Source organism: Sapajus apella, unplaced genomic scaffold (genome assembly GCF_009761245.1).
Source record: "Sapajus apella isolate SASKATOON/1434 unplaced genomic scaffold, GSC_monkey_1.0 scaffold20, whole genome shotgun sequence".
NCBI lineage: Eukaryota > Metazoa > Chordata > Mammalia > Primates > Cebidae > Sapajus > Sapajus apella.
Window position 1 is genome coordinate 27,320,048 of NW_022436960.1, and position 16,074 is coordinate 27,336,121.

Here is a 16,074-nt window from a genome sequence, read left to right on the forward strand (position 1 = left end):
GGATCTGCTTCACTTCCTTCTCTGTCTCCTTCTGCATGTCCTTTCTCAATTCTCTTAGTCATCATTGACTCTGTCCTCTTATACCCACTTCGTCTCAGATCCTCTCAACCCTACTGCAAAGTCCTCTTTGAATCTGCCCTGCCCTGCTTCAGCCCTTCTGCCTTTCTCCCAGGCAACTGTGATCTCTTCTCTGCCCGACCTACATGGTGTACTCAGATTCATGGTCCTCAGAATTACATTGACCCCACTGTCCCTGCTCAAAGACCTTCAAGGTGTCAGCCCTCTCAGAGGAAGGAAGCAGGTGCAAACCACTCAGCCACTGTTCTTGGCCATTGATTTGGTTTCGCTCTGTGTCCCCACCCAAACCTATCTCAAATTGTAATCCCCACATGCTAAGGGTGGGACCTGGTGGGAGGTGATTGGATCATGGGAGCAGTTTCCCCCATGCTATTCTCATAGTAGTGAGTTCTCACAAGATCTGATGGTTATATAAATGTTTTACAGTTTCTCCTTCACAGGCTGTCTCTCGCCTACCACCATGTAAGATGTGCCTGCTTCCCCTTCCACCATGATTGTAAGTTTCCTGAGGCCTCCCCAGCCATGTGGAACTGTGAGTCAATTAAAACTCCTTTCTTTATAAATTACCCAGTCTCAAGCAGTTCTTTATAGCAGCATGAAAACAGACTAATACAGCTGTCTTTGCTAGTTTCAACCTTCCTTTCCAGTCCCTTCTCTCCTGTATCCCTATAAATCCGCTATGTTCCAGCCAGATTGGACAAGTCATGATTCCAGCCTTTCCATCATCTCAACTAAACATTTATCCCAAGTTTCCCCCTTTGTAATCTTTCAGAGCCCATCACCATGTGAGCTCTCTCACAGAGCTTTCCTTGATGATCCTTGCTAGGTGTGATTGCCTTGTCCTAATTTCCTCTAATCTTTGAGTTGTCAGCCATTTTTCTGATACTTGCTATTCTGATGCTTAATAAATGGGTGTTGAAGGAATGAGCTGTAGTTAACTGGCATGTCAGGAAAGCACCATTGCCACTGTACAATGGTTGAGGATCCTGACCTCAGGTGATCCACCTACCTCGGCGTCCCAAAGAGCTGGGATTATAGGTGTGAGCCACCATGCCCAGCCTATGAGGGTCTTATTTTAAAAGGATCCTCAACCATGCTTTTTAAAGTAGCAAACTTTCTCTGAGAACCTTGTCTAGACTTTTTTTCCAACCACATCTTTCCACAGGTCTGGGCTAAGAGCCTGACCAACATGGCAAAATCCCATTCTACTAAAAATACAAAAATTAGCTGGGCGTGATGGTGCATGCCTGTAATCCCAGCTACTCGGGAGGCTGAGGCCAAAGAATTGCTTGAACCTGGGAGGTGGAGGTTGCAGTGAGCTGAGATCATGCTATTTCATTCTAGTCTGGGCAACAAGAGTGAAACTCCATCTCAAAAATTAAATAAATAAAAATAAAATAAGACCCTCATAAAAGATACATTGGGGTTCAATCTAGATTTCCACACATCGGATTACTGTAAGCCCATCAACCCAAATGAACAATTTTAAAGCATTCAGTATGATGCTGTCCTCGCCAAAGGATGTTTTACATGCTGCAGTGATGAGGTAAATGTATATATCTACATACCTCTATGCACACTAGCAATAACTTTATGGCCTGAAGATTCATCTGAAGCTAAGTTCACATAGTAGGACAGCTGAGGAAAACTTCAGCTGCACAGGCAACTTGGGAGAAAGTGTTACTATGTAAAGGGGCATGATAGGTTTGGATATTGTCCCCTCTAAAGCTTATGTTGAGGCTGGGTACAGTGGCTCACACCTATAATCCCAGAACTTTGGCAGGCCAAGGTGGGCAGATCACTTGAGGTCAGGAGTTTGAGACCAGCCTGGCCAACCTGGTGAAACCACGTCTCTAGTAAAAATACAAAAGTGGTGCGCCCTTGTAGTCCCAGCTACTCAGGAGGCTGAGGCAGGAGAATTGCTTGAACCCGGGAGGCAGAGGTTGCAGTGAGCTGAGATGCGCCACTGCACTCCAGCCTGGGCAACAAAGCAAGACTCCATTTCCAAAAAAGCACCCTTGGTGCTATCCTCACGATAATGAGCTCTCCTAAGATCTGGTTGTTTAAACCTGTGTGGCATCTTCCCCCTCACTCTCTCTTACTCCTGCCCTCACCAGGTGACACCCTCATTCCACCACTGCCTTTTGCCAAGATTGGAAGCTTCCTAAGGCCCCACCAGAAACCAAGCAGATGCTGGCACCATGCTTCCTGTACAGCCTGCAGAACCGTGAGCCAACTGAACCTCTTTTCTTATAAATCATCCAGCCTCAGATATTCCTTTATTGCAATCCAAAACAAACGAACACAAGCTCCATCTCCCGGGACCATGTCCGCTTGGGGAATTATGTAGAAGTGACTTCCACACTCATTGCCCATGCCCACACAGTGCTGTGTGCACTGAAACACCACAAAGCTGGTGCTATTTAGGCAAGTCTGCACACTACAGTCCATAATTCTGTTGCTGTGAATACTGCTCTCTACCCCTTGGCCAGCATCATTTAGATGTTTGTTTATACTTGCTAGTCAATAACTAATCTAGCAACATGGAGCATAAACAAGGGCTCCAAGATCCCAAATGGAAATGACCAGGCTAGAGTGAAGGCCCTCTGCCAGGCAAGCTACCTTTGGAAGTGTGGTCAAGGTTCGGCAGCGGGTCTTGGAACTGAGTCTGCGGATGCTTCAGAAAGAAGCCATGAGAGTCCAGGGTGGCTGCTGGGGCTGTGACACGGCAAAACTAAGAACCCAGGGCTTGAGCTTAATCATGAGAATGAGCCCCCAGCACCCAGGAATGCCAGGCGGCTCCAAGGAAAATGCCACGGTAACCGATAATGTCCAGGCAAAGACCGCTCATGTGACTGTTATTTGTGAAATCTCCAAATCCAAGTCTTCTTTTGAAAAGGTCAACTCGGGATTAAGGAGGTGGCACACCTTTGGAGAAAAAGACAATCTAAACAACCTCATTGATTTGGTGGAAAATAACTCCTGAAAGTGGTTTGTGGATTTAAAGGCTAAGCTGAGATCTCTAAGAACTTAGGGAGCAAGGGTCACAGTTGACCAACCCCAGACTTCCCTGGAGCTCCTGCCCCAATCACAGATTTGTCCTGAAAGCTGTGATTACGCTGGTGGCTTATACTGCCTGGGCTCCTGTGTTCCCTCAGTTCTTTGGGGTAAAGAGGTTAGGGAAATGCAGGAAGCAGCAGCTGCTGAAATTAGGATAGGCTACAGTCATTGATCCCTAGGGAAGATAATGATGATACACTGTGCTCAAAGCACTCTATAAATATACATATACTTGAATCATTTTATCTTTTTTTTTTTTTTTTTTGAGATGGAGTTTCACTCATGTTACCCAGGCTGGAGTGCAATGGCGCGATCTCGGCTCACCGCAACCTCCGCCTCCTGGGTTCAGGCAATTCTCCTGCCTCAGCCTCCTGAGTAGCTGGGATTACAGGCACGCACCACCATGCCCAGCTAATTTTTTGTATTTTTAGTAGAGACGGGGTTTCACCATGTTGACCAGGATGGTCTCGATCTCTTGACCTCGTGATCCACCCACCTCGGCCTCCCAAAGTGCTGGGATTACAGGCTTGAGCCACCGCGCCCAGCCATTTTATCTTTTTAAAGGTTAATTTTTTCTTTTTGGGGGCAACACTTCACTCCATAAAATAGAAGAAGTGTTCCCTTAATCTCTATTTTAAAGTGGAGAAAACGCATTTAAGTAGCTTGCCCAAGGTCACATAACAGTAAGTGATGAGGCTGATCTTCAAGCTCTGGCCATCTGTACTTGTCTGTACGCTTATCCATTAGGTTAAAGGTACTGGTCTTAAATGGTACCCAAACCAGGAGGATGGAGGTGAAGATGTACTGAGTGTCGACTGTGTGCTAGACAGCATGCTAAAGGCTTTTTCACATGATATTTCATCTATGCCCTCACAACAACCCCTTGGAGTTGGCACCATCATCTCTGGTTTGGGTTTTGTTTGTGTTTTTTTGTTTTTTCTTTTTTGAGACAGGGTCTCACTCTGTTGCCTAGGCTGTGCGGTGGTGCAATCTTGGCTCGATGAAGCCTCTGCTTCCCAGGCTCAAGCAATCCTCTCACCTCAGCCTCCCGAGTAGCTGCGACCACAGACGTGTGTCACCCCACCTGGCTAAGTTTTTGTATTTTTAGTAGAGACAGGGTTTCACTGTGTTGCCCAGGCTGGTCTTGAACTCCTGAGCTTAAGCAATTCACCCACCTCGGCCTCCCAAAGTGGCGGAATTATACGCATGAGATACCGTGCCTGGCCTCTGTTTGGTTTTTACATATGAGTAAGCCTCTGTAATTTGCCCAAGGTCAAAACAACTTCTCTCGGCAAAACTAAGATTCAAACTCTTGGCTATCTGATTCCAAAGCCCTCAATGGACAAGATGAATGCCACAGAAGAGCAACTGCCCTCAAACACCGGACACTCCCTCCAGTCTTTTTTTTTTTTTTTTTTTTTGGAGATGGAGTCTCGCTCTGTACTCCAGGCTGGAGTGCAGTGGTGCAATCTTGGCTCACTGCAACCTCCGCCTCCCAGGTCCTGGTTCAAGCAATTCTCCTACCTCAGCCTCCCAAGTAGCTGGGATTACAGGCACGAGCCACCATGCCCAGCTAATTTTTGTATTTTTTGGTAGAGACGGGATTTCACCATGTTGGCCAGTCTGGTCTTGAACTCCTGACCTTGTGATCCACCTGCCTTGGTCTCCCAAAGTGCTGGGATTACAGGCGTGAGCCACTGCACCCAGCCTCCCTCCAGTCTTCTATGTTCCATTCTGTAGTTCAAATGTCCCCAGATGCGTAGCTGTTGGAGGAAGCAAGGCTGAGCGATGTCTCCAGCTACAGTTTGGTTTGTTTGCCACAGTTACACTCTACAGGTTTCTTGTTCTTATGTCATGCTTAGTTTTGTTTATTTTTGTGTAGTGTCTTGTCTCCTGAACTAGACTGTTAGCACCTTGAGGACAGGGACATTGATTCACATTTACTTGTGTGACCCCTTCCCATACCACATCTGACACAATGACAAGAACAGAGATGGCACTCAGGAAATACTTTATGAATAAAGAAATGACTCTTAGAACTGTGCAGCTCATACCTCACTCAAGTAATTCCAGGCTTCTCTGCAGTAAACAAGTTGGGCACAGTAGCATTTTGCGGCATTGTAAGGGTTTAACCACCCAAAGAAAGTAGATGCCAGATGCAACGGCACAAGGAAGCCCCAACATAGGGAAGACCTCCCATTTGGGGTGCCCCAACATCAGGCATGGAGGGGACTAGAATGCAGACCAAGCAACTTCTCACCCTCAGACCTACACTCAGTATTTATTGAGCACCTGCTTCATACTAAGCACCCTACTCAGAAGGGGGAAGAAAGATGCAAGACAAGGACTCACTCTCACCCGGTTTACAATCTGATATACCTTGATCTTGGCCTACAGCCTAGTGTTGGGTTTCCTTCTCATCTTTGTGGGAGGAGGTGCAAGTTAAGCTGAAGAGCAGAGCTACTCTAGGCTGTCAACAGAGAAGATGCTAAGTTAAGGGGAGGAAAATGAGTTCTACAAGGAAAGTTTTATGATTAAAAAAAACCAACAAAGGCCTGATTTTATTTTTTTAGCTGAGCCCTGTATTTATGCTTGCTTTCCGTTATCATCAACTCAGGAGCTTCCTGGCACACACATTCCTCCTTTTAAGGGTTGGGCGTTCATCTTGAAGTTGTCCTCGTGGTGAACTCCACAAAAGGTCAGTCTAGGTCTACTTTGAGCTCAGAATAAAGCAGCCACTGCCTCTCCCTTCAGTGAGAGCACAAATCATTGTTGCTTCAGTACTCTAAAGTCCCTCTAGCTGACTGTGCTGACAGCCAGTGGTCACAGAACTTCCCCATGACTCGGCTAGGAAGGCGGCAAAATGAGTGGGTGTCTTTCAAACCACCCAGTCAGCTGAGATCACATCAGACCACATCATGCAAATCTTACTCCAAATCTTTCACATTTGAAGTAGGCGACATGCAAAGCTCCATTCAAATGCTTTGGCACTGACTGCCCACCAACTCCCCAATAGCCGTGACCGTAATCGACAGCCAACAGACGGATTCTACCGTCTCGTACGTTCGCTCAACAGTAACCCCCACCTATCCTCCCGACTCAAACACGCCACTCCCTGACCTTTGACAGATAAAACAGCCCAAAGGAGAATAATCGTCTCCTTTGCAAGGCGACACGCTGTCATCCCTAAAAGTGGTGCTCACGTGACAATCAGTGTTTCTCATCCTCCCACATTTCCTTCTAAATCTGGATGGACTTACTGGCAGGCCCTGGAAGAGTTGTTGCTACATGGACTGCCACGGGCAAGAAGCTTCTTTGGAGCGTGCACTTTGAGAAATAGATAGGATAGGACGCATGTAGCTTTTTCCTAAGAAGCCAACTTCATAAGTTAACTAACCCTGCCCCAGGATTCCAGATGGACAGCTGGAAAGAAAAAAGAAATCTAAAGCTTACACCAAGAAAACTATCAGTCACCCACATCTCAAATTGCCCTGAGAGAGAGACAGAGAGAGATTGCAGCACCATGAAATCTGGCCCTGTTGTTTAGGGAGTTACTGAGGGACCTGCTTACATAGAAAGCATCTCCTAATATCCTGCTCTGAAGTCACCTGCCCTCCTACTTGGCCTGACATTGGCATGCACCATTAGCCACTCCTGTGTGACTGGCTTGTAGTCTAATCTCTCTTCCCTTCAATGTGAACTCTGCAAGAACAGAGGGCTATTGCCAACAGGGAACTTTCCCTTCCCTTACATTGCTGCATCCCCAGCTATGAAAATGTTTCTTGTTTGGCACAGAGTAGATGCTCAATAGTATTTGTTCAATAGAGAAAATAAAGGCTAAGGTGGATTGTCTCAAAACAAAAACAAAAAAAACATATGACAGGCTGAGGGGAGCCTTTCCTACTGGCTTTCATTTGTTACATTGCCTGCTGTCAAATGGGGAGACACAGGGAAACTGGCTGGAGGGGATGCAATTCAGGACAAGCAGGACTCAAGGAACGTGTTACAGAACAGAGACAAAGATGTGATGGCCGGGGACTGTGTGGGTTATTTGCAAGGGATGGAGAGCTGGCCCAGGATGGGGGCACACTAATAAAGGACATGGCTTTCGGTGGGGTAGCATGAGAATACATGGCCTGTCATACCTAGGGAAGACAATGACGTTCCTTCCTCCCTAAGGAGAGAGAGAGAGGCATTCTGGAGAGAGAAACTTGTCGAAGAGAAACGGCAACATCTTCCTAAGGGTTCCAACATCTTCACGAGGGCTGTCCAAGCCCTACCGATCCCCATGTGTTACCATCGATCACTGCCACCGGCTACCTGTGAGGGGCTGTGAGAACACTTGGTAGGGCCAGGACCACTATGCCCTCAGGATAAACATTCTCACTCCCAGGCCTATCTCCTGAGGGTGGGGACAAATCAGTTCTGTGCTGTGCCACCACAGCCATCTATCTTCCTACCCTGAAGAGAAGAACCATCCTAGGCACATATAGATTCAAACACTGCATCCTGCCACTCCTCGGTAACAGGCCCTTCTGCAGCAAGCTGTGAGTTTCCTGGAATCCAAAAGAACCAGAATGCCCCGGCGGATTCTTGGAGCTGCCGAATGGCTCAGCTCAAGAGGATCAAATCAGCAAAGGCAGTTTCCTTTCTTTACTGATAAGAGGAATGCTCTGAAGCCCAGACACTCTGAGAGAGGCTCCTACAGCCAGGATGATGGAGCTTATCCTGAACCGTGAGCTGCTGTAAAGGCAAAAGTGCTGAGCCCTCTGCATAGAAGGCACGGCCCCCAATCCAGGCAGGACACAATGTGTGTCTAGAGAAGCACTTTTCATTCTACTATGAAAAGGCAAGTCCAGATTATTTTTTTGTTTTTTAGACAACGTCTCTAACTGTTGCCCAGGCTGGAGTGCAGTGGTGCAATCACTGCTCACTGTAACCTCAAACTCCTGGGCTCAAGTGATCTTCTCTAGCTCCCAAGTAGCTAGAACTACAGGTATGTGCCACCACACCGAGCCAACATTTTAACTGTTTTTGTAGAGATAGGGTCTCGCTATGCTGCCAAGGCTGTCCTTAATCTCCTGGAATCAAGTGATTCTCCCACCTCAGCCTCCCTAAATGCTAGGATTATAGCTGTCAACCACCTTACCTGGCCCATTTTTTTTTTTTTTTTAAGTTCAAGAAAGGGCACTAAAAGTCAATACTGGCGAAATGTTTCACCATTTTCAAGGCACCTACACATCCAACATATTACCTCAACCTCAAAATCACCCAGTGAGAGGCCGGGCGCAGTGGCTCACGCCTGTAATTCCAGCACTTTGGAGAGGCTGAGGTGGGAAAATTATGCGGTCAGGAATTCAAAACCATTCTGGCCAACGTGGTGAAACTCTGTCTCTACTAAAAACAGAAGAATCAGTGGGGCGTGGTGGCGGGCACCTGTAATCCCAGCTATTCGGGAGGCTGAGGCAAAAGAATCACTTGAACCCGGGAGGTGAAGGTTGCAGTGAGCCAAGATCGCACCATTGCACCCCAGTTGGGAAGCAGAATGAGACGTCATCTCAAAAAACAAAACCACCCAGTGAGATCAAGAGCAGGATGTCCAAAGTACAGACAAGGAAGCAGAGTCCCGTAAGGGCCATATTGTCTTCCCCACTTCATAACTGAGTTTAAGCAGCATGTAGTTTCAGAGCTCATCATCCACATTGAGACTCCTGATGTTCCATTCCCAGCCCTGCTCTCTTCCCATGGAACCTTGCTGAGTCTCACAAAGGCACCAGGCAGCATCATATCCCTAGAAGACATGGTCTGAGACTCAAGATGATCCAGAACCACTTCTGGTTTGGAGCCTGCCAATTCATGAATCGCTGTTTGCTCAAATAAACTCTTAAAAAACTGTAATTGCACCTCAGTTTACCTATTTTTAACACCAGAATGTTGTAGAACATGAGTTTGGTAGGGTAAGAAAAGATAGCTGTGGATTCAGTAAATGTTTACAGAGGGCTTACTTGGTTCCAGGAGCTGCTTTACATGGACATTGCCTCATTTAGCTTTCGTGGCAACCCTGTGAGGTGGGCATTCTTGCTATAGAAAGCAAAGCTGAATCCCAAAGAGGACAGGTGTTCTGCTGGAGTCCCCAGACATGGCTGCGGGTCCAGCTTCCATGGCTTTTTTTTCTTTTTGAGACTGAGTCTCACTCTGTCGCCCAGGCTAGATGGAGTACAGTGGGGCGATCTTGGCTCCCTGCAACCTCCGCCTCCTGGGTTCAAGCGATTCTCCTGCCTCAGCCTCCTGAGTAGCTGGGATTACAGGAGCGTGCCACCACACCTAGCTAATATTTGTATTTTTAGTAGAGACAGGGTTCCACCACATTGGCCAGGATGGTCTCGATCTCTTGACCTCGTGATCCGCCCGCCTCGGCTCCCTAAAGTGTTGGGATTACAAGCATGAGCCACCACACCCGGCCTTCCATGGTTTCTATACCAGGAGTTATCAAACTTCAGTGGGCATCAGAATCCATGGAAGGAGAATCAAAAATACATACTCCTGGGTCCCAATCCAGAGGAGCTCATTCCTTGGGTCTGCTCTGGTGCCCGGGAATTTGCTTTTTTAAATTTTCTTTTCCCTGAGACAGGGTCTCACTCTATCCTCCAGGCTGGAGTGAGGTGGCTTGATCTTGGCTCACTGCAACCTCCACCTCCCAGGTGAAAGTGATTCTCCCACCTCAGCCTTCCGGGTAGCTAGTACTACAGGTGTGCACCACCATGCTTGGCTAATTGTTTGTATTTTTTGTAGAGACGAGGTTTTTCCATGTTGCCCAGGCTGGTTTCCAACTTCTAGACTCAAGCAATCCTCCTGCCTCAGCCTCCCAAAGTGCTGGGATTACAGGTGTGAGTCCCTGAATTTGCATTTTTAATGAACACCCAGGTGGTTCTGGTGCTAGAGACTCATGGATTACACTTTAGAAACAATTGATCTCCACTACGCTGAGGAAGGAAATTGAGAGAATTCTCAGCTGCTGGCTTCCCCTACGTGTCCTAGGCAGGGATGGTGGGAAGAGGTGTGTTCCTGTCTAGCTTCTCGGCAAAGAAAGAATGAATCCCGGGGTGTGCTCAAATGGGTGTCTCCACAAACCTGTCCAGCATCCACCAAAAAGCCTAGAACAAAGGTCTAAGGAGGCCTGGATTCCTCAAAAGGCAGCAACTACCCCAAACAAACAGCCCTGAGAATGTACCCTGCTTTAACATGGATGCCTCACCGGGGTGGTGGCTCATACCTGTAATTACAGCACTTTGGGAGGCATAGGAGGGCAGATCACTTGGGCCCAGGAGTTCAAGACCATCCTGGGCAAAGTGGCAAAACCCCATCTCTACAAAAAAAAAGAAAAAAAAAAATTGGCTGGGCATGGTGGCGTGAGCCCACAGTCCAAGCTACTTGAAAGGCTGAGGTGCAGTGGGAGGATCACCTGAGCCTGAGGTGGTTGAGGCTACAGTGCGGCGTGATCATGCCACTGTACCCCAGCCTGGGTGACAGAATGAGACACTGTTTCAAAAAACAAAAAACCCATGGATGTCTCATGCCTGCTCACCTCCTATGTTTTCCAGTAGATGGACAAAGCAAATAGTCTTGCACACAGACAGCTACCTCTAGAGTCGACACAGGAAACCTAGCCATGCCAAACCAGTCATTGTGTGCAGAAACCAGGAATTTCCAAGGGTGAGAAGAAGAAAAAAAGGAGAAAAACAGCCCCTAACCTTGCTCCAGCTTCTGTGTCCCTCTCTTCCGGAGCCGGCAGGGCTGTGCAATCAAAAGCAGCCTCCTGGAACTGAAAAGAACTTGTGTTCAGCTCCTCCCTGGAGAAGCAATCGGAGGGGAGCCAAAGCAAACACTGCTCCCTCCTGAGGCTCCGGACACACGAATGAACCCAAAGAAGTTGGGAAGGAAGTAAGATCTATCCTCACCTCCCAGCACCCGCTTCTACAAACACAGATGGTGCTGCTGTTATCTGCCCTCCTGCTGGGACAAGGCTGTGTCTTGAATTGTATTGGGGTGAGAGGCTGAGCTCCAGTTTTTGCACAGTATGAAAAAGGAAAGATGCCTGTAGTCAGGTCAGAAAGCAGAAGTGCCTGGCTGGGCCGCCAGAGCTTGCAGGGTGCCCCCCACCAACTGTGAATGACTCACCAAAGAAAAAGGCCCTTAGCTCTGCAGATCGAGGGAGGGGAGATATTCCACTGGGTTAACTTGGGAACGGTGCTGGGTAGAAGTCAGGAGGTCAAGAAAGAAAGAAGAGGAAACGACAACTATCATCTTCACCTTAAGTGTGTGTGTGTGAGTGTGGTTTATTTGTTTTTTTTTTGTTTGTTTGTTTGTTTGTTTGTTTTTTAAATAATCCTTGATAGGACTCCAGCCTACATCCTGCAATCCACACAGGGCTGTTTGATGTTGAGGCTTGCGGGGAGTTGAAGTCAGGGGAAGGACATCCTGTTAACAGCATTACTGAAAAAAGATCAAGAACCAGGCGGTGGAAAATAGCTGTGAACACCTGATAAGCCTCCCATTATCAGGCACCCCCGCTTCCTTCAGTCTTAGGTTTGTGAGACTAAGGTCTCAGGGACAGGCACAGGGGTTGACCCGCTGAGTATCTGTGTCATTCAGAGTCTGCAAAGTCTTCATCACCACACTCTGGGAATATGACACCAATTTCCTGCACCTGTATTGCTTTTAGTTTAAGTAGCTCTCAAGAGGGGCAAGTCCCCATCAGGATAGTATTGGGAAACTTCCATGGCCCAGCCTCCCCTCTGTACCAACTCCTGGACACTTTACTCATTAAGATTCAGCTCAGCCTTCACCTTGAGGAAGCTGCCCTGCTTGTCCACACTGCGCCCACACTGGGACAATGTCTGGTAGTGTTAGGAGAGGCTTCAGTATTGGCCTCTCTTTCCAGATCCAGAGCCAACAGAAGACAGAGGCAATTACTCTTATTGATGATGTTACTGAGAACATCTGTTCTTTATTTAGTACTTTTTTTTTTTTTTTTTAGTAAAGACAGTGATCTTACTATGTTGCCCAGGCTGGTCTTGAACTCCTGGGCTCAAACAATCCTCCCGTTTGGCTTCCCAAAGTGCTGAGGTTACAGGCATGTGCCATCTCGCCTGACCTCATTTAGCACTTCTTATCTGAGAAACTACCATCTAAATGCTCTCCACATATTGTCTCATTTAATCCTTTCCTGCACCTTCTGCAGTAGCCAGTATAAATGCTATTTGACCAATGAAGCCAAAACCTATGAAAGTGATGAGACTTGTCAAAGGGTACACAGCAGATCTAGCGACTGTGTTCTCAATACCCTAGTCCTGGCACAGTCCAAGGCACACAGTAAGGATTCAGTACCTTTTTCCACATAAGGAATAAGAACCAGTCACATCAAGAAGACAACCCAGGCATCAGAATCTTCTCCTCCAACCACCTGAACTCTCAGTTAACTGGTCATCTTCATTCCTATCAGGAAGTGAAAACCTGTTAATTTGCCCATCCATCTGCAAGCATCTGTTGTGCCCAGGGCCTTGCTCTGAGACACAGGACAGATGTGTCAGGGAAACAGGAAATTTTCCTTGACCCCCTTGTGGGCTTTGTAACAGAGGTGCCTCACTTAGCCCGCAGCTCTCAACCCCTTGAGGAACCAGAAGCACACAGGCAAGGGGGTACAGGACCTGGAGTGAGCGCTTTGGGGTACCTACTGGCAGGAGCAAAACTCTACGCAGGCCCTGCGGCAGCATCTAGCGGGGAGTACCTGTGACCCACAAAGCCCCAGAGGGTGTTTGTTATACTGCGCTCTTTTAGCTTAAGTGTTTAACAGCTCAGTGGACCCTCTGCCTTTTCATGAGGGCGGAGAGCCAGTATGACAGCTCTCTGTATCCTGAGCTCTTGTCTGGCGTCCAGGAAAAAATCAGATGGCACAAATGAATTGAAGGATAATAAATGCAGGGGATTTTATTGCTGATAGAAGTGGCTCTCAGTGGGAAGGGGAGCTGGAAAGCAGATGGAACAGGAAGGTGTTCTTCCCCTGAAGTCTGGCTGTCCCCAGCCGGACTCTTCTCCAAAGTCCCGCTATCAAGCTGTTTCTCTAAAGTAATGCTTCTGCTCTCTGATGTCTGGCTACTGCTTCTCTCTCTCTGCTCTCTGTCAGTGGAGCCTGGGGTTTTTATGGGTACAGGATGGTGCAGGGCGGGGGAGCAGGGGTGGTTTTGGAAAAGGCAACATTTGAGCCAGAAAACGGGGATGTAAAGTTCTCACTTTGGGCTGAGGTTTCAGGCTTGAGGGTGGGAATCTTGTCAGGGACCCCACCTTTTCTGTTTAGAAATTCTCTGCCTCCTCTCCCTATCATCAGCCCAGGTTCTGGCCCTCTGGGAAGTTTGCCATTTAGTAGGAAGAAGAGGTGGAGATGGAGGGGAGGTGAACAGGAGAAGGATAAAGAAGAGGGAGAAATACACAAACCACCAGAAAACCAAAGCCAGTGTTGGAATAGACCCAGTAAGTACACAGGCTAGGGAATGCATTCTTTAGAGCATAAAGGCTGATGTGGATAGTGGCAGGAGGTGAGCAGGGATTCCAGCTAGCAGGGAACACCTCAAAAGCAGGATGTCTTTTGCTTGTTTGCTTAGTGGTGGTTAAATATACACAATTGTTGATTTTTAAACAATTTTTAACTGTATAGTTTCAGCAACATTAAGTACATTCATATTATTGTGCAACCATCACCTCCATCCGTTTCTAAAACTTTTTTCATCTTCCCAATATGACACTCTGTACCTGTGAAACAGTAGCTCACCATTCCCTCCTTTCCCCAGCTTCTGACAATCACCATTCCACTTTCTGTTTCTATTAATTTGACTACTCCAGGTAACTGTGGTATAATAAAAATATTATTGGTCTTTGTCCTCTGTTCTTGGCACAGAGCTATAAAAACCCTGGAATTTCCTGAGTGATGGGAATATCTCATAATTTTCTAAGGGGTCCCTTTCCAAGACACCAAAGTTTATGCTAATGAGGCGACATTGGTAGACCTCCTAGATGGCCTCAGGAGGGCTGGTCATCAGAAAGATCAGGGATTGGAATGGGGAAATGTACAACCCCAACCCCTTACCCATTCCAAAGATCACTTTCATCACTGTTTTAGTTTCAGTGGGTTTGGCAGGCTTCTTTGCTGCATTCTTTTATCAGCAAGGTTTTGGCACCTTGTGCCACCCTCCTGTCTCATCCTGTGACTCAGAATGTCTGACCCCCTGGGAATGCAGCCCAGCAGCTGACAGTCTCATTTTACCCAGCCCCTATTCAAGATGGAGTTGCTCTTGTTCAAATGCCTCGGACAATGTGAGGGTCCAATTTCATTTGGTTATCCAGTTTTCCCAGCATCCCTTATTGAAAAGATTGTCTTTTCCTCATTGAATGGTCTTGACACCCTTGTTGAAAATCATTTGGCCATATACACAAGGGTTTATTTCTGGACCCTCTTCTCTATTTCATTGGTCTATATGGCTGTCTTTATGCCCAGTACAACATTGTCTTCATTACTGTAGCTTTGTAGTAAATTCTGAAATCAGGAATTGTGAGCTCTCCGATGCTGTTCTTTTTGAAGATTGTTGTGGCTATTCAGGCTTCCCTGAAATTCCATATGAATTTTAGGGTAAGGATTTTTCTATTTCCATGAAAACCATTATTGGGATTTTTGACAGGAATTACATTAAATCTGGATATCGTTTTAGATAGTATTGACATCTTAGCATTAAGTCTTCCAATCCATAAACACAGGATGTCTTTCCATTTATTTACATCTTATTTAATTTCTTTCAGCAACATTTTGTAGTTTCCAATATATTTGACTTTTACATCCTTGGTTTATTCCTAAGTATTTTTTTAATGCTATTGTAAATGGAATTTTTTCTTAATTTTTTTGAGGGGTGTGGTACATTGTTAGTGTATAAAAATACAGTTGAGTTAAAGTAGGTTAAAATGTTGCAAATTCCATCTACTCAGTTTGCAGAGGACAACTGGGGACTGGAGGCAGAGCATGGGGGAGGAAATAGGTCAAAGGTAAGTTAAAAAGCCATGACATTTCCCATGGCTTTGGATGTGTCTTTTTCTTAGTTGGGTGGGCTTGGTTGCTACAGATCTTTGACTTCCAAAGCTCCTTAAAAGAAGTTATTTTAGCCACATCCTAGTTGGTTATTTAATGTTTCTGTGGGAAAACGAGGGCCTGGAGCTTTCTAGTGCACCATCTTGCTGACATTCCTCTCCACTGCCTAAGTCTTAGACACAAAGGGTATATCCCAAAAAGATAGTATGTAGCCAGAGTGGTCAGAGCAGAGACAAGGCTGGGAGGTAATGAGACAGGTTGAATAGGAAAAGGCGGGGAGCATAGGTCTGGAAACCGGAAACTGAAGACTTAGACTTCATTCTGTGAAATTAACAAGCTACTATAACAGTGCCTGGCAAGGCAACAAAGCCAAGGCATGCCCTGAGTGATAGCTCATGCCTGTAATCCCAGCACTGTGGGCGGCAGAGGCAGGAGGATTGCTTGAGGCCAGGAGTTCAAGACCAGCCTGGGCAACAGAGTGAGACCCCAATTCCACAAAAAATAAAATAATTAGCCAGGCATAGTGGCACACACCTGTAGTCCCAGCTACTCAATAGGCTGAAGTAAGGAGCTCTTAAACCCAGGAAGTCGAGACTGCAGTGAGCTGAGATTGTGCCACTGAATTCTAGCCTGAGCAGCAGAGAAGGACTCTGCCTCTCAAAACAGGAAGAAGAAAAATCACTTCCAAGATTAGGTTATAGAGGAAAAAACTATTAAAAGCCAAGGCAGAAGCCAGGCCAGGCCAATCTGAGCTTCCTCCAGTGCACTAGATTGAATGTCAAAGAAACCAAAGGATGTGCAGCATA

The 16,074-nt window shown here is 46.7% G+C and overlaps 1 protein-coding gene across 2 annotated transcripts in view; it reads right to left on the minus strand.

The window, feature by feature from the left end:
- Positions 1 to 16,074, minus strand: part of FLVCR2 (FLVCR heme transporter 2) — a 63,353-nt gene that overhangs the window by 33,283 nt on the left and 13,996 nt on the right. The window contains exon 1 of one of the 2 annotated variants that reach the window (XM_032287248.1): positions 11,097 to 11,254. The exons of the other annotated variant lie outside the window; for it this stretch is intronic. The gene's annotated coding sequence lies outside the window, so the exon portion shown is untranslated. Of the gene's footprint in view, positions 1 to 11,096; positions 11,255 to 16,074 lie in introns of those variants that run through there. 2 annotated transcript variants of the gene reach the window in all.